The following is a 16,697-nucleotide window of genomic DNA, read 5'->3' as shown; positions in this document are numbered from 1 at the left end:
ACATAATAAGTAAAAAGTGCTGGAAATATGTGGGCTAATACAAAATATTTTTCCAGGTTTATAATTTTATTCAAAACTTTATTAAGGAAAAATAATAAGAGTATATAGGTTTATACAGAGTTAAAGTAAATATATGACAATCAAGTCTCCATGTATCACCCTAGGGAGCTGGAAGGAATGTTGTAAGGTTCTTACATTTATGTGAAGTTTTATGATATCCTTCAAAGGTAAACTGATGTTTTAAAAATGTGTTTTATAAATACTACTGCAACCACTGGAAACTACAACAAGAGAAAGAATGATATAAAACAAGCTAAGTGAAGATAAAATAGTATCTTCAAGAACACAATCCAAAATATAGGAAAATAAGACAAAAATAAAGAAAACATGCCACTATTAGGAAAAAAAAAGGAAAAATGGTAGATTTAGTCACCACAAATCCATACTTCCATTAAAAGGCAGAACTTACTACATTGGATTTAAAAAAAGTTCCAATTATACTCTGTCTTCAAAATCTTTTAAAAAGTGACAAGTGAAAAGTAGAAGACTGGAAAATATATAGATTGTGTAAATACTAGTTAAAAGAAAACTATACTAAATATATGAAATTCAGAAAAGTAGCCTTTAGAACAAGAACTTTTAGGAATAAAGGACATTTTTATTTATAAAGAGCCAATTTATCAAGAAGACATGACAATTTTAGCTGAATTTGTATCTAATAATAGAACTTTAAAATACATGTAACAAGAGCTGATAAATTTAAAAAGAGAAAAAGACAAGTCCATAATTATATTTGAAGATTTCAACATTCTTCTCTCAGTTGTTATAGAATAAGTATGCATAAAAAAATAGCAAACTATAAGAAAATGAGCACTATTGATACACTTGGTCTAATTGACCACAGAGCAAGTCTCAACACATGTTAAAGCATTAAAAATCACACACTTTAATCAAAGTTCAATTAAAATATGTAGTTATGACACTTAAAAGCCTACCTGGAAAATAATATATTTGAAAATTAAGAATTACACTTCCATATAGAGATCTACTGTACATTGTGCCTACAGTTAATGATACTGTATCGTGTGCTTGAAATTTTATTTAAAGAGTAAGTCTCATGTTAAGTGGTCTTACCGCAATACAGAAAGAACAAAACACACTTCTAAATAATCTCAGAACCAAAAAAGAAATAATAATGAAAATTAGAAAACAAGAACTTGGAAGACTTCTACTTCTAACCAGTTGAAGTAATGGAGATGATATATATCCACCCATCTTAAGACAACTAGAAAACTGAAAGATATATATGAAATAATGTTTTAAACAATTGGAAAACAGTCAGTGTAGGACTGTGAACCCTTAGAGAAGGAGAGAAAAAAACAAGATGATGTTTATGCCTGTACCACCTTGGAATCTGAGGAGAGTTTCCAAGCCTCAGTATGCAGAAGGGTATCCTAAGCAGCCGGATATTCTCACCAAATTCACAAGACAGTTTAGGGTTTAAGCCATCCAAGGCATCTGGAATTTGTGAGGCAGAGCACCACAGAGGAACAAGCTACATGGAGAAAGAGCTCAGGAAACCTGCAGAGGATCTTTCTTTCTCAGGTCTTTGCTGTGGGCTGTTCAGCATGTGGATGAGAGGAAATCACAATAAGCAGGCAATCTGCAAAAACAACTCTGGAAGTTCATACAAGCTAGGGAATCGTTTGATTTTTTCCATCAGCCAGAGTGGAAAGACTTCATAATATCTAGAATATCAGGTAGAAACCCATCATCCTACTAGTAGGACTAAATTATTCCTACACTAAATGCTTCTCTGGACATGACCTAACAAAATGTAAACTTAAATTTCAAAAGGTTCCAACTATAACCAAGTAATTTAACTAAGGTACAGAGGGAAATTAAACACTTTTAAAGAAATGATAAAATCTAGCAAGCAGGGGCGCCTGGGTGGCTCAGTGGGTTAAAGCCTCTGCCTTCGGCTCAGGTCATGATCCCAGGGTCCTGGGATCGATCCCCGCATCGGGCTCTCTGCTCAGCGGGGAGCCTGCTTCCTCCTCTCTCTCTGCCTGCCTTTCTGCCTCTGCCTACATGTGATCTTTGTCAAATAAATAAATAAATAAAATCTTTAAAAATCTTAAAAAAAAAAAAACTGTGTAATATTTATAGAGACATGAATATGAAACAGAATAGAGAAATCAGGAATACACCTACACAAGTATAACCAATTAATTTTGGTGAAGGGTCAAAAAGCAATGAAGGAAGGAGAGTATTTTCAACAAATGGTGCTAGAGCAATTGGACAGCTATAGGAAAAAATAATGAACATTAATCTAAACTTCAAAAATCATACAAAATTAGCTGAAAATGAATCATGGATCCAAATATAAAACATCAAGCTATAGAGCTTTTAGAGGAAAACATAGCAAAAAAGCCATGGGAACCTAGGCTTTCTCCCCCCTCACGATTTGGGATCTCTTCTGATTTGGTTAAAGCATATTTTTCTGGGGTTGTTGCCACCCTTTTAGTATTTTACTTGCTCCTTCATATACTCTTATCTGGACAACATGACAAGGTGGAAAAATTCACCACAAAAAAAAAGAACAAGAGGCAGTACCAAAGGCTAGGGACCTAATCAATACAGACGTTAGTAATATGTCAGATCTAGAGTTCAGAGTGATGATTCTTAAGGTTCTAGCTGGGCTCAAAAAAGGCATGGAAGATTTTAGGGAAACCCTCTTGGGAGATATAAAAGCCCTTTCTGGAGAAATAAAAGAACGAAAATCTAAACAAGTTGAAATAAAAAAAGCTATTAATGAGGTGCAATAAAAAATGGAGGCTCTCACTGCTAGGATAAATGACGTAGAAGAAAGAATTAGCAATATAGAAGACCAAATGACAGAGAATAAAGAAGCTGGGCAAAAGAGGGACAAACAGCTACTGGACCACAAGGGGAGAATTCAAGAGATAAGTGACACCATAAGATGAAACAACATTAAAATAATTGGGATTCCAGAAGAAGAAGAGAAAGAGAGGGGAGCAGAAGGTATATTGGAGAGACTTATTGGAAAGAATTTCCCTAATATGGCAAAGGGAACAAGCATCAAAATCCAGAGGTGCAGAGAACCCCCCTCAAAATCAATAAGAATAGGTCCACACCCCATCACCTAATAGTAAAATTTACAAGTCTTAGTAACAAAGAGAAAATCTTGAAAGCAGCCCCGGAAAAGAAGTCTGTAACATACAATGGTGAAAATATTAGATTGGCAGCAGACTTATCCACTGAGACCTGGCAGGCCAGAAAGAGCTGGCATGATATATTCAGAGCACTAAATGAATAAAACATGCAGCGAAGAATACTATATCCAGCTAGGCTATCATTGAAAATAAAAGGAGAGATTAAAAGCTTCCAGGACAAACAAAAACTGAAAGAATTTGCAAACACCAAACCACCTCTACAGGAAATATTGAAAGGGGTCCTCTAAGCAAAGAGAGAGCCTAAAAGTAGTAGATCAGAAAGGAACAGAGACAATATACAGTAACAGTCACCTTACAGGCAATACAATGGCACTAAATTCATATCTCTCAATAATCACCCTGAATGTTAATGGGCTAAATGCCCCAATCAAAAAACACAGGGTATCAGAATGGATAAAAAAACAAAACCCATCTATATGTTGCCTCCAAGCAACTCATTTTAAGCCCGAAGACACCTCCAGATTTAAAGTGAGGGGGTGGAAAAGAATTTACCATGCTAATGGACATCAGAAGAAAGCAGGAGTGGCAATCCTTATATCAGATCAATTAGATTTTAAGCCAAAGACTATAATAAGAGATGAGGAAGAACACTATATCATACTCAAAGGGTCTGTCCAACAAGAAGATCTAACAATTTTAAATATCTATGCCCCCAACGTGGGAGCAGCCAACTATATAAACCAATTAATAACAAAATCAAAGAAACACATCAACAATAATACAATAATAGTAGGGGACTTTAACACTCCCCTCGCTGAAATGGACAGATCATCCAAGCAAAAGAGCAACAAGGAAATAAAGGCCTTAAATGACACACTGGACCAGATGGACATCACAGATATATTCAGAACATTTCATCCCAAAGCAACAGAATACACATTCTTCTCTAGTGCACATGGAACATCCTCCAGAATAGATCACATCCTCGGTCCCAAATCAGGTCTCAGCCAGTATCAAAAGATTGGGATCATTCCCTGCATATTTTCAGACCACAATGCTCTGAAGTTGGAACTCAATCACAAGAGGAAATTTGGAAAGAACCCAAATACATGGAGACTAAACAGCATCCTTCTAAATAATGAATGGGTCAACCAGGAAATTAAAGAAGAATTGAAAAAATTCATGGAAACAAATGATAATGAAAACACAACGGTTCAAAATCTGTGGGACACAACAAAGGCAGTCCTGAGAGGAAAATATATAGCGGTACAAGCCTTTCTCAAGAAACAAGAAAGGTCTCAGGTACACAACCTAACCCTACACCTAAAGGAGCTGGAGAAAGAACAAGAAAGAAACCCTAAACCCATCAGGAGAAGAGAAATCATAAAGATCAGAGCAAAAATCAATGAAATAGAAACCAAAAACACAATAGAACAAATCAACAAAACTAGGAGCTGGTTCTTTGAAAGAATTAATAAGATTGATAAGCCCCTGGCCAGACTTATCAAAAAGAAAAGAGAAAGGATCCAAATAAATAAAATCATGAATGAAAGAGGAGAGATCACAACTAACACCAAAGTAATACAAACAATTATAAGAACATACTATGAGCAACTCTACGCCAACAAATTTGACAATCTGGAAGAAATGGATGCATTCCTAGAAACATATAAACTACCACAACTGAATCAGGAAGAAATAGAAAGACTGAACAGACCCATAACCAGTAAGGAGATTGAAACAGTCATCAAAAATCCCAAAACAAACAAAAGCTCAGTTGCCTCAGCCGCAGCAACATCTTCCTAGGAACATCGCCAAAGGCAAGGGAAGCAAGGGCAAAAATGAACTATTGGGATTTTAACAAGATCAAAAGCTTTTACACAGCAAAGGAAACAGTTAACAAAACAAAAAGACAACTGACAGAATGGGAGAAGATATTTGCAAATGACATATCAGACAAAGGGCTAGTGTCCAAAATCTATAAAGAATTTATCAAACTCAACACCCAAAGAACAAATAATCTAATCAAGAAATGGGCAGAAGACATGAACAGACATTTCTGCAAGGAAGAAATCCAGATGACCAACAGACACATGAAAAAGTGCTCCATATCACTCGGCATCAGGGAAATACAAATCAAAACCACAATGAGATATCACCTCACACCAGTCAGAATGGCTAAAATTAACAAGTCAGGAAATGACAGATGCTGGCAAGGATGGGGAACCCTCCTACTCTGTTGGTGGGAATGCAAGCTGGTGCAACCACTCTAGAAAACAGCATGGAGGTTCCTCAAAATGTTGAAAATAGAACTACCCTATGACCCTATGACCCAGAAATTGCACTACTGGGTATTTACCCTAAAGGTACAAATGTAGTGATCCAAAGGGGCATGTGCACCCAAATGTTTATAGCAGCAATGTCTACAATAGCCAAACTATGGAAAGAACCTAAATGTCCATCAACACATGAATGGATAAAGAAGATGTGGTATATATACACAATGGAATACTATGCAGCCATCAAAAGAAATGAAATCTTGCCATTTGTGACGACGTGGATGGAACTAGAGGGTATCATGCTTAGCAAAATAAGTCAATCGGAGAAAGACAACTATCATATGATCTCCGTGATATGAGGAAGTGGTGATGCAACATGGGGGGTTAAGGGGGTAGGAGAAGAATAAATGAAACAAGATGGAATTGGGAGGGAGACAAACCATAAGTGACTCTTAATCTCACAAAATAAACTGAGGGTTGCTGGGGGGAGGGGGTTGGGAGAAGGGGGGTGGGGTTATGGACATTGGGGAGGGTATGTGCTATGGTGAGTACTGTGAAGTGTGTAAACCTGTGATTCACAGACCTGTACCCCTGGGGATAAAAATATATTATATGTTTATAAAAAATTTAAAAAATAAATTTTAAAAATATGATGAAAAGAGACTCTAGAGACTTGGAGGAAACATTTGAAAACCACATTTCTGACAAATGATCTATATCTGGAAATATTTTTTAAATTCTCAAAACTCAGCAGGAAAAAAATCACTCAGTCCAATTGGAAAATACAGGAAAGATACAGACATTTTACTAAAAGGATATACAGAGTGGAAAATAAGCACATGGAAAGATTAAGCCATTAAGGAAATATAATTAGCCATTAAGGAAATATAAATTAAGTTTCCAGAGAGATAATGGAAATACATATATTTTCATACATTTCTGTATTAATGTAAAATGGCAGTCACTCTCATAAACAACATGAAATTTCTCTTACAGCATGATCCACCAAAATTTACTTTTACATAAAAATCTGTACACAAAGTTCATAGCAACTTTATTTGTAATAACCAAAAACTGGAAACAACCTCAATAGATGAATCATTAAACAAACCACGGTACAACCATACTGTGAAATACTATTCAGTAATAAAGGAAATTGATGCATACAACTTCAATGAGGCTCCATGGTAATTTGCTGAGTGGGGGAAAAAAAAAAGCCAACACAAAGATCACATACTATATGACTTCATTTATATTAATAATCTCAAATGGTGAAATTATAGAACAGATTAGTAGTTGCCACTAATTAGGGAAAGCAGGGGGGTCATCAGTGTGAGTGTGAAGGGATAGCACAAGGAAGATCTTTGTAGTAATGGAATAGATCTGGGTCTTGAATGTGGTGGTTACATAAATATATACATGTAATAAAATGACATACGCATTGTATCAGTGTCAATTTCCCAGTTTTTATATTGTACTGTAGGTGCATAAAATGTAACCATGGAAGGAAATTGGACTAAGAATACTATTTGCACAACTAAATGAATCTACAATTAACTAAAAATAATATGCACTGTGTGTGTGTGTGTGTGTGCAATTTCATGTGGTTCAATATAATACACATAAGATTAAACGTAATGTAATGGGCTAATTAAAAAGATATATTATTTTCATAATTAATTTCTAGTACACTACAAGAGAAAGAATTATGTGATGGAACTCAGATTTCAAATGAATGAGTCTTCAATCCTGTCAATGTTTCTCTCTCATGTATAAAGGAATTTGCTTTGAAAATAAGTATTGGGTGCCTGGGTGGCTCAGCAGGTTAAACTGCTGCCTTCGACTCAGGTCATGATCTCAGGGTCCTGGGATCGGGTCCCACATTGGACTGTCTGCATGGCAGGGAGCCTGCTTCCCTCTCTCTCTCTCTGCCTGCCTCTCTGTCTACTTGTGACCTCTGTCTGTCAAATAAACAAATAAAATCTTTTTTTTAAAAAAAAAAGAAAATAAGTATTAAAATATTCCTGACCTATCTTCAAAAGAAGAGAAAAAAAAACATAAGATGGTAAGAAAAGAAAAATAAAAATTTTTTAAAAGACCCAAAATGAACTTGTAAAGAATACACACATATGCAAAATTCACAGGATTAAAATAATAACAGATAGGCTTCCAGATTGTAAATTTGAAGATGAAGCAATATAAAATATCCAAATGAAGTACATGAAGAAATAAAGAACAGAACTTCACTATACTCTCTGACAGTGTGAAGCAGTTTAACATTATTGAAGTAACTCAGGAGATAAAAAGTGTTTGAAGAACTAATGGCCCCAAATTTTCCAAGTTTAATAAAAAACCATAAATCCACATACCTAATAATCCTCAGAATAAGCCAAAGGAAAAACACACAAGGGTAGATGATAAACAAATTTCTGAAAATCAGTGATAAATAGAAAATCTTCAAAGCAGCCACAAAAAAAAAAAGCATGTTATGTACAGAGGAATGGACATGAAACCAACCATTTAGTTCTCATTAGACACCATTAAAAACAAGAAAAGCAAAAATCATCAAATGGAATTACATCAAACTTAAAAGTTTCTGCACAGAAAAAAAAATTAACAAAACATAAAGGCAACCTCCAGAATTGGAAAAATTGTTGAGAACTGTGTATCAGATAGGGAGTTAATACACAAAATATGTAAAGAACTCATATAACTCTATAACAACAATTTTTTTAAAAAAAGGCAATTTTATTTAGAAAATGGGCAGAGGGGGTGCCTGGGTGGCTCAGTGGGTTAAGCCTCTGCCTTTGGCTCAGGTCATGATCTCAGGGTCATGGGATCAAGCCCCACATTGGGTTCTCTGCTCAGCGTCCCCCCACCCCTGCCTGCCTGTCTGCTTACTTCTGATCTCTTTCTGTCAAGTAAATAAATTTTTTTTTAAAGATTTTATTTATTTATTTGACAGAGATCACAAGTAGGCAGAGAGGCAGGCAGAGAGAGAGAGGAGGAAGCAGGCTCCCCGCTGAGCAGAGAGCCCGACGCGGGACTCGATCCCAGGACCCCGAGATCATGACCTGAGCCGAAGGCAGCGGCTTAACCCACTGAGCCACCCAGGCGCCCCAAAAAAAAGGAAAAAAATTTAAAATAATTGAAAATTTAAAAAAAGAAAGAAGAAAATGGGCAGAGGAACTAAATAAAGATTTTTCCAAAGAAGGAATCTGAATGACCAACACATACATGGAAAGATGCTCAGTATCACTAATCATCAGGAATCAAAACTAGTATGAGATACCACCTCACACCTTTTAGAATGGCTGTCATCAAGAAGATAAAAAAAAATAAGTGTTGGCAAAGATATGGAGAAAAGAGAACACTTGTATACTACTGGTGGGAACCTAAATTGGTTCAGCTACTATAGAAAAAAATGGGAAGTTTCCTCAAAAACATAAAATTAGATCTATCCTATGACCCATCAGCTCCACTTCTGGATATATATCAAAAAGAAATGAAGTCAGTATTTTGAAGAGATATTTGCACTCCCATGTTCTTTGCAGCATTATTCACAACATCCAAGATATGGAAACAACCTAAATATTTGTCAATGGATGAATGGATAAAGAATTATTCAGCCATGAGAAAGGACATCCTTCCATTTGTGACAACACAGATGAAACTTGAGGACTTTATGCTAAGTGAAATAGATCAGAAAGAGAAGGACAAATACTTTATGGTATCACCTATACATGAAATCTAAAAACAAACAAACAAACAAAAAAACCTCCTAAAAATGGTGTTGGGAAAATTGGACAGCCACGTGCAGAAAAATGAAATTGGACCATTTCCTTACACCACACACAAAAATAGATTCAAAATGGATGAAGGACCTCAATGTGAGAAAGGAATCCATCAAAATCCTTGAGGAGAACACAGGCAGCAACCTCTTCGACCTCAGCCGCAGCAACATCTTCCTAGGAACATCGCCAAAGGCAAGGGAAGCAAGGGCAAAAATGAACTTTTGGGATTTCATCAAAATCAAAAGCTTTTGCACAGCAAAGGAAACAGTTAACAAAACCAAAAGACAACTGACAGAATGGGAGAAGATATTTGCAAACGACATATCAGATAAAGGACTAGTGACCAAAATCTATAAAGAACTTAACAAACTCAACACCCAAAGAACAAATAATCCAATCAAGAAATGGGCAGAGGACATGAACAGACGTTTCTGCAAAGAAGACATCCAGATGGCCAACAGACACATGAAAAAGTGCTCCATATCACTCGGCATCAGGGAAATACAAATCAAAACCACAATGAGATATCACCTCACACCAGTCAGAATGGCTAAAATCAACAAGTCAGGAAATGACAGATGCTGGCGAGGATGCGGAGAAAGGGGAACCCTCCTACACTGTTGGTGGGAATGCAAGCTGGTGCAACCGCTCTGGAAAACAGCATGGAGGTTCCTCAAAATGTTGAAAATAGAACTGCCCTATGACCCAGCAATTGCACTACTGGGAATTTACCCTAAAGATACAAACGTAGTGATCCAAAGGGGCACGTGCACCCGAATGTTTATAGCAGCAATATCCACAATAGCCAAACTATGGAAAGAACCTAGATGTCCATCAACAGATGAATGGATCAAGAAGATGTGGTATATATACACAATGGAATACTATGCAGCCATCAAAAGAAACGAAATCTTGCCATTTGCGACAACATGGATGGAACTAGAGCGTATCATGCTTAGCGAAATAAGTCAAGCGGAGAAAGACAAATATCATATGATCTCCCTGATATGAGGAAGTGGTGATGCAACATGGGGGCTTAAGTGGGTAGGAGAAGAATCCATGAAACAAGATGGGATAGGGAGGGAGACAAACCATAAGTGACTCTTAATCTCACGAAACAAACTGTGGGTTGCTGGGGGGAGGGGGGTTGGGAGAAGGGGGGTGGGGTTATGGACATTGGGGAGGGTATGTGCTTTTGGGTAAATTGGAAGGGGAGATGAACCATGAGAGACTATGGACTCTGAAAAACAATCTGAGGGGTTTGCAGTGGCGGGGGTGTGGGAGGTTGGGGTACCAGGTGGTGGGTATTATAGAGGGCACAGCTTGCATGGAGCACTGGGTGTGGTGAAAAAATAATGAATACTGTTTTTCTGAAAATAAATAAATTGGAAAAAAAAACAAACAAACAAAAAAGAGAGAGTAAAATAGTAGTTATCAGAGAATGGTGGGAAGATGGGATAGATGTTGTTTAAGGGTACAAACTTGCAATAAGTAGTAAATAAATCCTAGAGATTTAATGCACAGTATAGTAAATATAGACAACTATATTGTATTATAATCACTAAACTTGTCATGAGACTAGATCTTAATTATTCCAAAAACTAAATGGAAATTATAATTATGTGATGCGATAGAGGTGCTAGTTATTGACACTATGACAATTATATGACGATATATAAATATATGAAATCAACATGTACAACTTAAATTTATATATTGTTATATGTCAAATATTTTTCAATTTAAAAAAAACTATTAAGACTAAAGATAGAATGGCATACTTAAAGTGCTAGAAAGGGAACAAAATTGTTAACTTACATTTAATTCCCTACAAATACATCTTTCAAAATATGAAGGAAACAGTTCAACATTAAAAAAAATCAATGTAATAAACCACATTAACAAATAAAGGGAAATGAAACCACATTATTCATCTCAACTAATGCAGGTAAAATATGCAAGAAAATTTAAAATCTTTTCATGATAAAACACTCAGAAAAGTAAAAGAAGAAAGAAATTACTTAGACATGAAAAGGCTTTATCTTTAAAAAAAAACCCCACACAATGTCATATTCAATAGTAAAAGACTGAAATTTTTTCTTGTAAGATCAGAAACAAAACAAAGATGTCTGCTTTCACTACTCAACACAGTATTGAACATCTTAGTCAGAACAATTAGGCAAGAAAAATAAACAAAAGACATCCAAATTGAAAAGGATTAAAAAAAAAGTATCCCTCTTCACAGATGACATGAACTATCTACAGACTAAAGAATAAAGTTGGAATCTTACTTTATTTTACATCATATACAAAAATTAACTCAGAGTGGATCAAAGACTTAAACATAAGAGCTGAAAGTATAAAACACTTAAAAGAAAATATAGGAGGAAATCTTCATGTCACTGAATTTGACCAAAAAAAAAAAAAAATAGTCTGGTTCTCTTTAGATCATCTAACTCTTCTGCCTTTTATAATTTATTCCTTTTGGAATGGGAATGTCTATCCTATGCTTATCCCATCATTGTATCTGGGAAGTATATGACCTGCTGTCTGGTTTCACAGTTCCATGACTGGAGAGGAATTCAGGATGAACCTCAAGTCTCACCCACACCTCAAGTGTATGGTATTTAGATGAGATTCTGGACTTTAGAGTTGCTGTAGGAATGGCTCAAGATTTGGAGGAGTGTTTGGGATGGAGTGAATGTATTTTGTAAGCAAGAAGAATATAAATTTTAGGAAGATGGAGGACTGTATTATGGGTTGAATTTGTCCTCCCTCAAAATTCATGTTGAAGTCCTAACTCCCAGTATCTCATGGTCAATATGTCGGTTTGACTATATTTGGAGATAGGATTTTTTAAAAGGGACAATTCAGTTAAAATGAGGTCATTAAGGTAGGCCTTAATCTAGGATGACCATTGACTTTATAAGAAGAGGAACTTTGGCCATGCAGAGGCAAAAAGGAAAGATACAGAGAGAAAATAGCAATCTACAGGCCAAGGAGAGAATCCTCAGAAGAAACCAAGACTGCCAACACCTTGACTTTAGACTTCCAGTCTCTAACATTGTGAAAAATAACTATTGTTGAAGCCATCCAGTCAGTGGTACTTTGTTATGGCCACCCTAGAAAATTAAGATACCATATGATCTAGCAATTCTACTTCTGAACATATACCCAAAAGAAGTGAAAACAAGTACTTGAACAGATATTTTGATATCCATATTTATCATAGAAGCATTATTCACAATAGCCAGAAGTTCAAAACAATTTAAGTTGATGGGTGAGTGGATAAACAAAATGTGATATACACAGATATGCACAGATAATATCATTCAGTCTTAAAAAGAAGGAGATTTCAACACATACTACAACATGGATGAACATTAAAGACATTATGCTAAGTGAACTAAGCCAGTCACAAAAAGACAAATACTGTTTTTTTAAATTTTTATTTTATTTATTATTTTTATTAACATACAATGTATTATTTCCTCAGGGGTACAGGTCTGTGATTCATCAGTCTTACATAATTCATAGCACTCACCATAGCATATACCCTCCCCACTGTCCATCACCCAGCCACCCCACCTCTCCCACCCTCCTCCACTCCAGAAACTGTTTGTTTCCTGATATTTGTTTCCTGAGATTAAGAGTCTCTTATGGTTTGTATCCCTCTCTGGTTTCATCTTGTTCCCTTTTTCTCTCCCTTCCCCTATGACCCTCTGTCTTGTTTCTCAAATTCCTCTTATCAGTGAGATTATATGATAATTGTCTTTCTCTGATTGACTTATTTTTCTTAGCATAATACCCTCTAATTTCATTCACATTTTTGCAAATGGAAAGATTTCAATTTTGAGGGCTGCATAGTATTCCACAGTGTAAAAATACCACTTCTTAACTATCCATTCATCTTTTGATGAACATCTAGGTTCTTTCCATAGTTTGGCTATTGTGGACATTGTTGCTATAAACATTGGTATGCATGCATCCCTTTGGATCACTACATTTGTATCTTTGTGGTAAATACCCAGTAATGCAATTGCTAGGTTGTAAGGTAAGTCTATTTTCACCTTTTGAGGAACTCTGGAAAACGTTCCAGAGTGGCTCCACCAGCTTGCATTCCCACCAACAAAGGAGGAGGGTTCCCCTTTCTCAGCATCCTCAATAACACCTGTCATTTCCTGACTTGTTAATTTAGCCATTCTGACTGATGAGAGGTGACATCTCACTGAGATTTTGATTTGTACTTGCTTGATGCCAAGTGATGTTGAGCACTTTTTCATGTGTCTGTTGGCCATTTGGATGTCTTCTTTGCAGAAATGTCTGTTTATGTCTCCTGCCCATTTCTTGATTGGATTATTTGTTTTGGGGGTGTTGAATTTGATAAGTTCTTTATGGATTCTGGATACCACCCTTTATATGACATGTCATTTGTAAATATCTTTTCCCATTTGGTTTTGTTGACTGTTTCCTTTGCTGTGCAAAAGCTTTTATCTTGATGAAGTCCCAATAGTTCATTTTTGCCCTTGCTTCCCTTGTTTTTGATGATGTGTCTAGGAAGAAGTTGCTGCACTTGAGGTCGAAGAGGTTGCTGCCTATGTTCTACTCAAGGATTTTGATAGATACCTGTCTCATATTTAGGTCTTTCATCCATTTTGAGTCTATTTTCATGTGTGGTGTAAGGAAATGGTCCATTTTCATTCTTCTGCATGTGGCTGTCTAATTTTCCCAACACCATTTGTTGAAGAGGCTGTCTTTTTTCCATTGGACATTCTTTCCTGCTTTGTCAAAGATTAGTTGAAAAAGAAAACCAAAGCTGGTAGCATCACAATTCTGGACTTCAAGCTCCATTACCAAGCTGTAATCATCAAGACAGTATGGTGTTGGCAAGAAAACAAACATAGATCAATGAAACGGAATACAGAGCCCAGAAATAGACCCTCAACTCTATGATCAACTAATCTTTGACAAAGCAGGAAAAAATATCCAATGGAAAAAAGACAGTCTCTTCAAGAAATGGTGTTAGGAAAATTGGACAGCCACATACAGAAGAATGAAACTGGATCATTTCCTTACATGACAAATATTGTTTTATCCCAAATTACATGAGGTTCATAGATCAATCAAATTCATAGTGACAGGAAGCAGAATGGTGGTTGCCAGGGAGTTGGCAGGGGTGGGGGAGAGTGAGGGGTTTGTGTTTAAATGGGTACGTATTTGCAGTTGGGGAAGACCAAAAATCTAGAGATATTTAGGAGTGAAGGGTGTACAATAACATGAATGTAGTTAAAGCCATAAAACTGCAGACTTAAAAATGGCTAAAATGGGAAATTTTAAGTTATGTATATTTTACTGCAATAAAAAGTCAAGGAAAAATAAACACTTTTTCAGACACATGAAGTATGAGAAAGGTCATCAGCAGCAAACTTGCACTATAAGAAATTTCAAAGAAATACAGAAAATGCTACCAGTTAGACATTGGCTGTACATGAAGAAAAACACTGAAAGGGATAAATGTGTGGATCAGTACAAAAGCCATTTTTATCATTTTTATCTCTGTAAGAGATATTTGACTGTTTAAAGTAAAAATACTGACAATGTGCTGTGAAGTTTTTTGCATTTACAGAAGGAAAATGTCTGAAAATAGCTCAATGGACAGGAGGGGAAAATAGAGTGTATTCTGCTGTCATTTTTACACCATACGTGAAGTAGTTAAATATCACTTGAAAGTTAAACCCTAACTTTCAAATGATACTAAAGTTCAGTGCAAAACAAGCAAACAAAAACAACAAGATAGAAAATATCAATAGGAAATAACCATTTCTTAAAACTCAAAAGGAAGGAAGGGGAAAGAACATAGAGCAAATAGAAGTTGGCAAAAAATACCAAAATGGTAGACTTCAAAACAAACCATATTGAAATGATATTAAACAGTCTATTTCAGCTCAAGTCTTCAAATAAACAGATACCAAAATGAGATTTAATGGGCAAGAGACTTACTGGGAAGCATGTTTGTGAAAGAGCAAAGAGAGACGCCTGGAGCAGGCTGGGAAAGCCTTGCAACCACAGTATAGATCTGGCATCTGTGAAGGAACACAAAGAAGAAAGGAGAATTGACTAGGACACTCGCCAGACTATCACACAGTTGTGAGAATGTCACAGCAGGCTGATGGAAGCTCACCGAGCCAAGGTTTCCCATTAGAATCAAAACTGTCCCATCCCTGGTAGCCCCATTATTATATAGCCCCATTATGGTAAGTGGTTTCAAGGCCACCATTGGGACTGATCACCTCTGTCCTCTATCATGCACTCTAAATTCTCCTACTCCCAGGTAATGTCTATGCAGGTGTTGATATCTAACTTGGTAGTGTAAACCAAACCTTCATTTCGGAAGGCTCTAAGTCCATGGTCATCATGGTCACCATTCTCAGGGGTGCTGCATGTGTTCACTCATAGTTACAGTGGGGCAAAGGAGAATTAAGAGGCATCCAGGGGTACCACAGATGTTCTTCTCTTCTCACATTTTATAAAAGCAGATCTGCCTCTTCTTAATCTCAGGTTCAATTACTCCTGTCAATATGATTATTCTTCTTCTCACCTGTTGGTCCTTAAAGGACTCTAGAATGTCCTGGTAGCAGGTACAGCAGATAGTTCAGTAAGTTCTCATTGTGCCCCTTGTAATGGCATGTTCCTCTGGGGGTCAAATTCTCTAACATGCAGAGCCCGTAACTGCAGGGATGAGAAGAACAGACTCTCTCAATAGCACATTAGATCCCCTCAACTCCTCTATAAACCTAAAACTGTTCAAAAAATTAAAGGATATTAATTTTTAAAAAGAGAGAGGAGTCAGGTTATGTCACTCCTCTGCTTTAAACACTACAGTCACTCCCCATTTCATTTAAAGTCCCAGCCAACAATGTCTATAGGGCATACAGGGCCTCCCACCATCATCTCTATGACTTCATCTGCTACTAATTTCCCTCTCATGATTTTACTCCAAGCAGACTTCTGGCATAGGACCTTTGCACTGAGCTTTTTCCATTACCTGGAATGCTCTGCCCTTAGGTATCCCCTGACTATTTCCCTCATCACCTTCAAGTCCTTACTTCAAACAATACATACAGTGTATAACCCACAAGAAAAGACAAACGAGAAAGACAAAGAGCCAAACTGAAAGACAATGGTCACTGATTTAAATAAATTCTTCATAAAATGGGAAATCCAAATGGGTACCAAAAAAAAAGAAAAAAAAAGATGTAATGAGCTCATCAGCAAGCAGGGAAATGCACATTAAGACCACAATGGGAAAACCATTACATATTTATAAGATTGGCAAAAATTATAGTATATGATAATTTTAAATGTTAGTGGAAAGTAGAATAGGAACACTCTCAGGAGTAAAAAAGAAAAAAATTATACAGATACTT

Source organism: Neovison vison, chromosome 11 (genome assembly GCF_020171115.1).
Source record: "Neovison vison isolate M4711 chromosome 11, ASM_NN_V1, whole genome shotgun sequence".
Lineage (NCBI taxonomy): Eukaryota > Metazoa > Chordata > Mammalia > Carnivora > Mustelidae > Neogale > Neogale vison.
The sequence above is the reverse complement of the archived record's forward strand: the minus strand, read 5'-3'. Positions refer to the sequence as shown.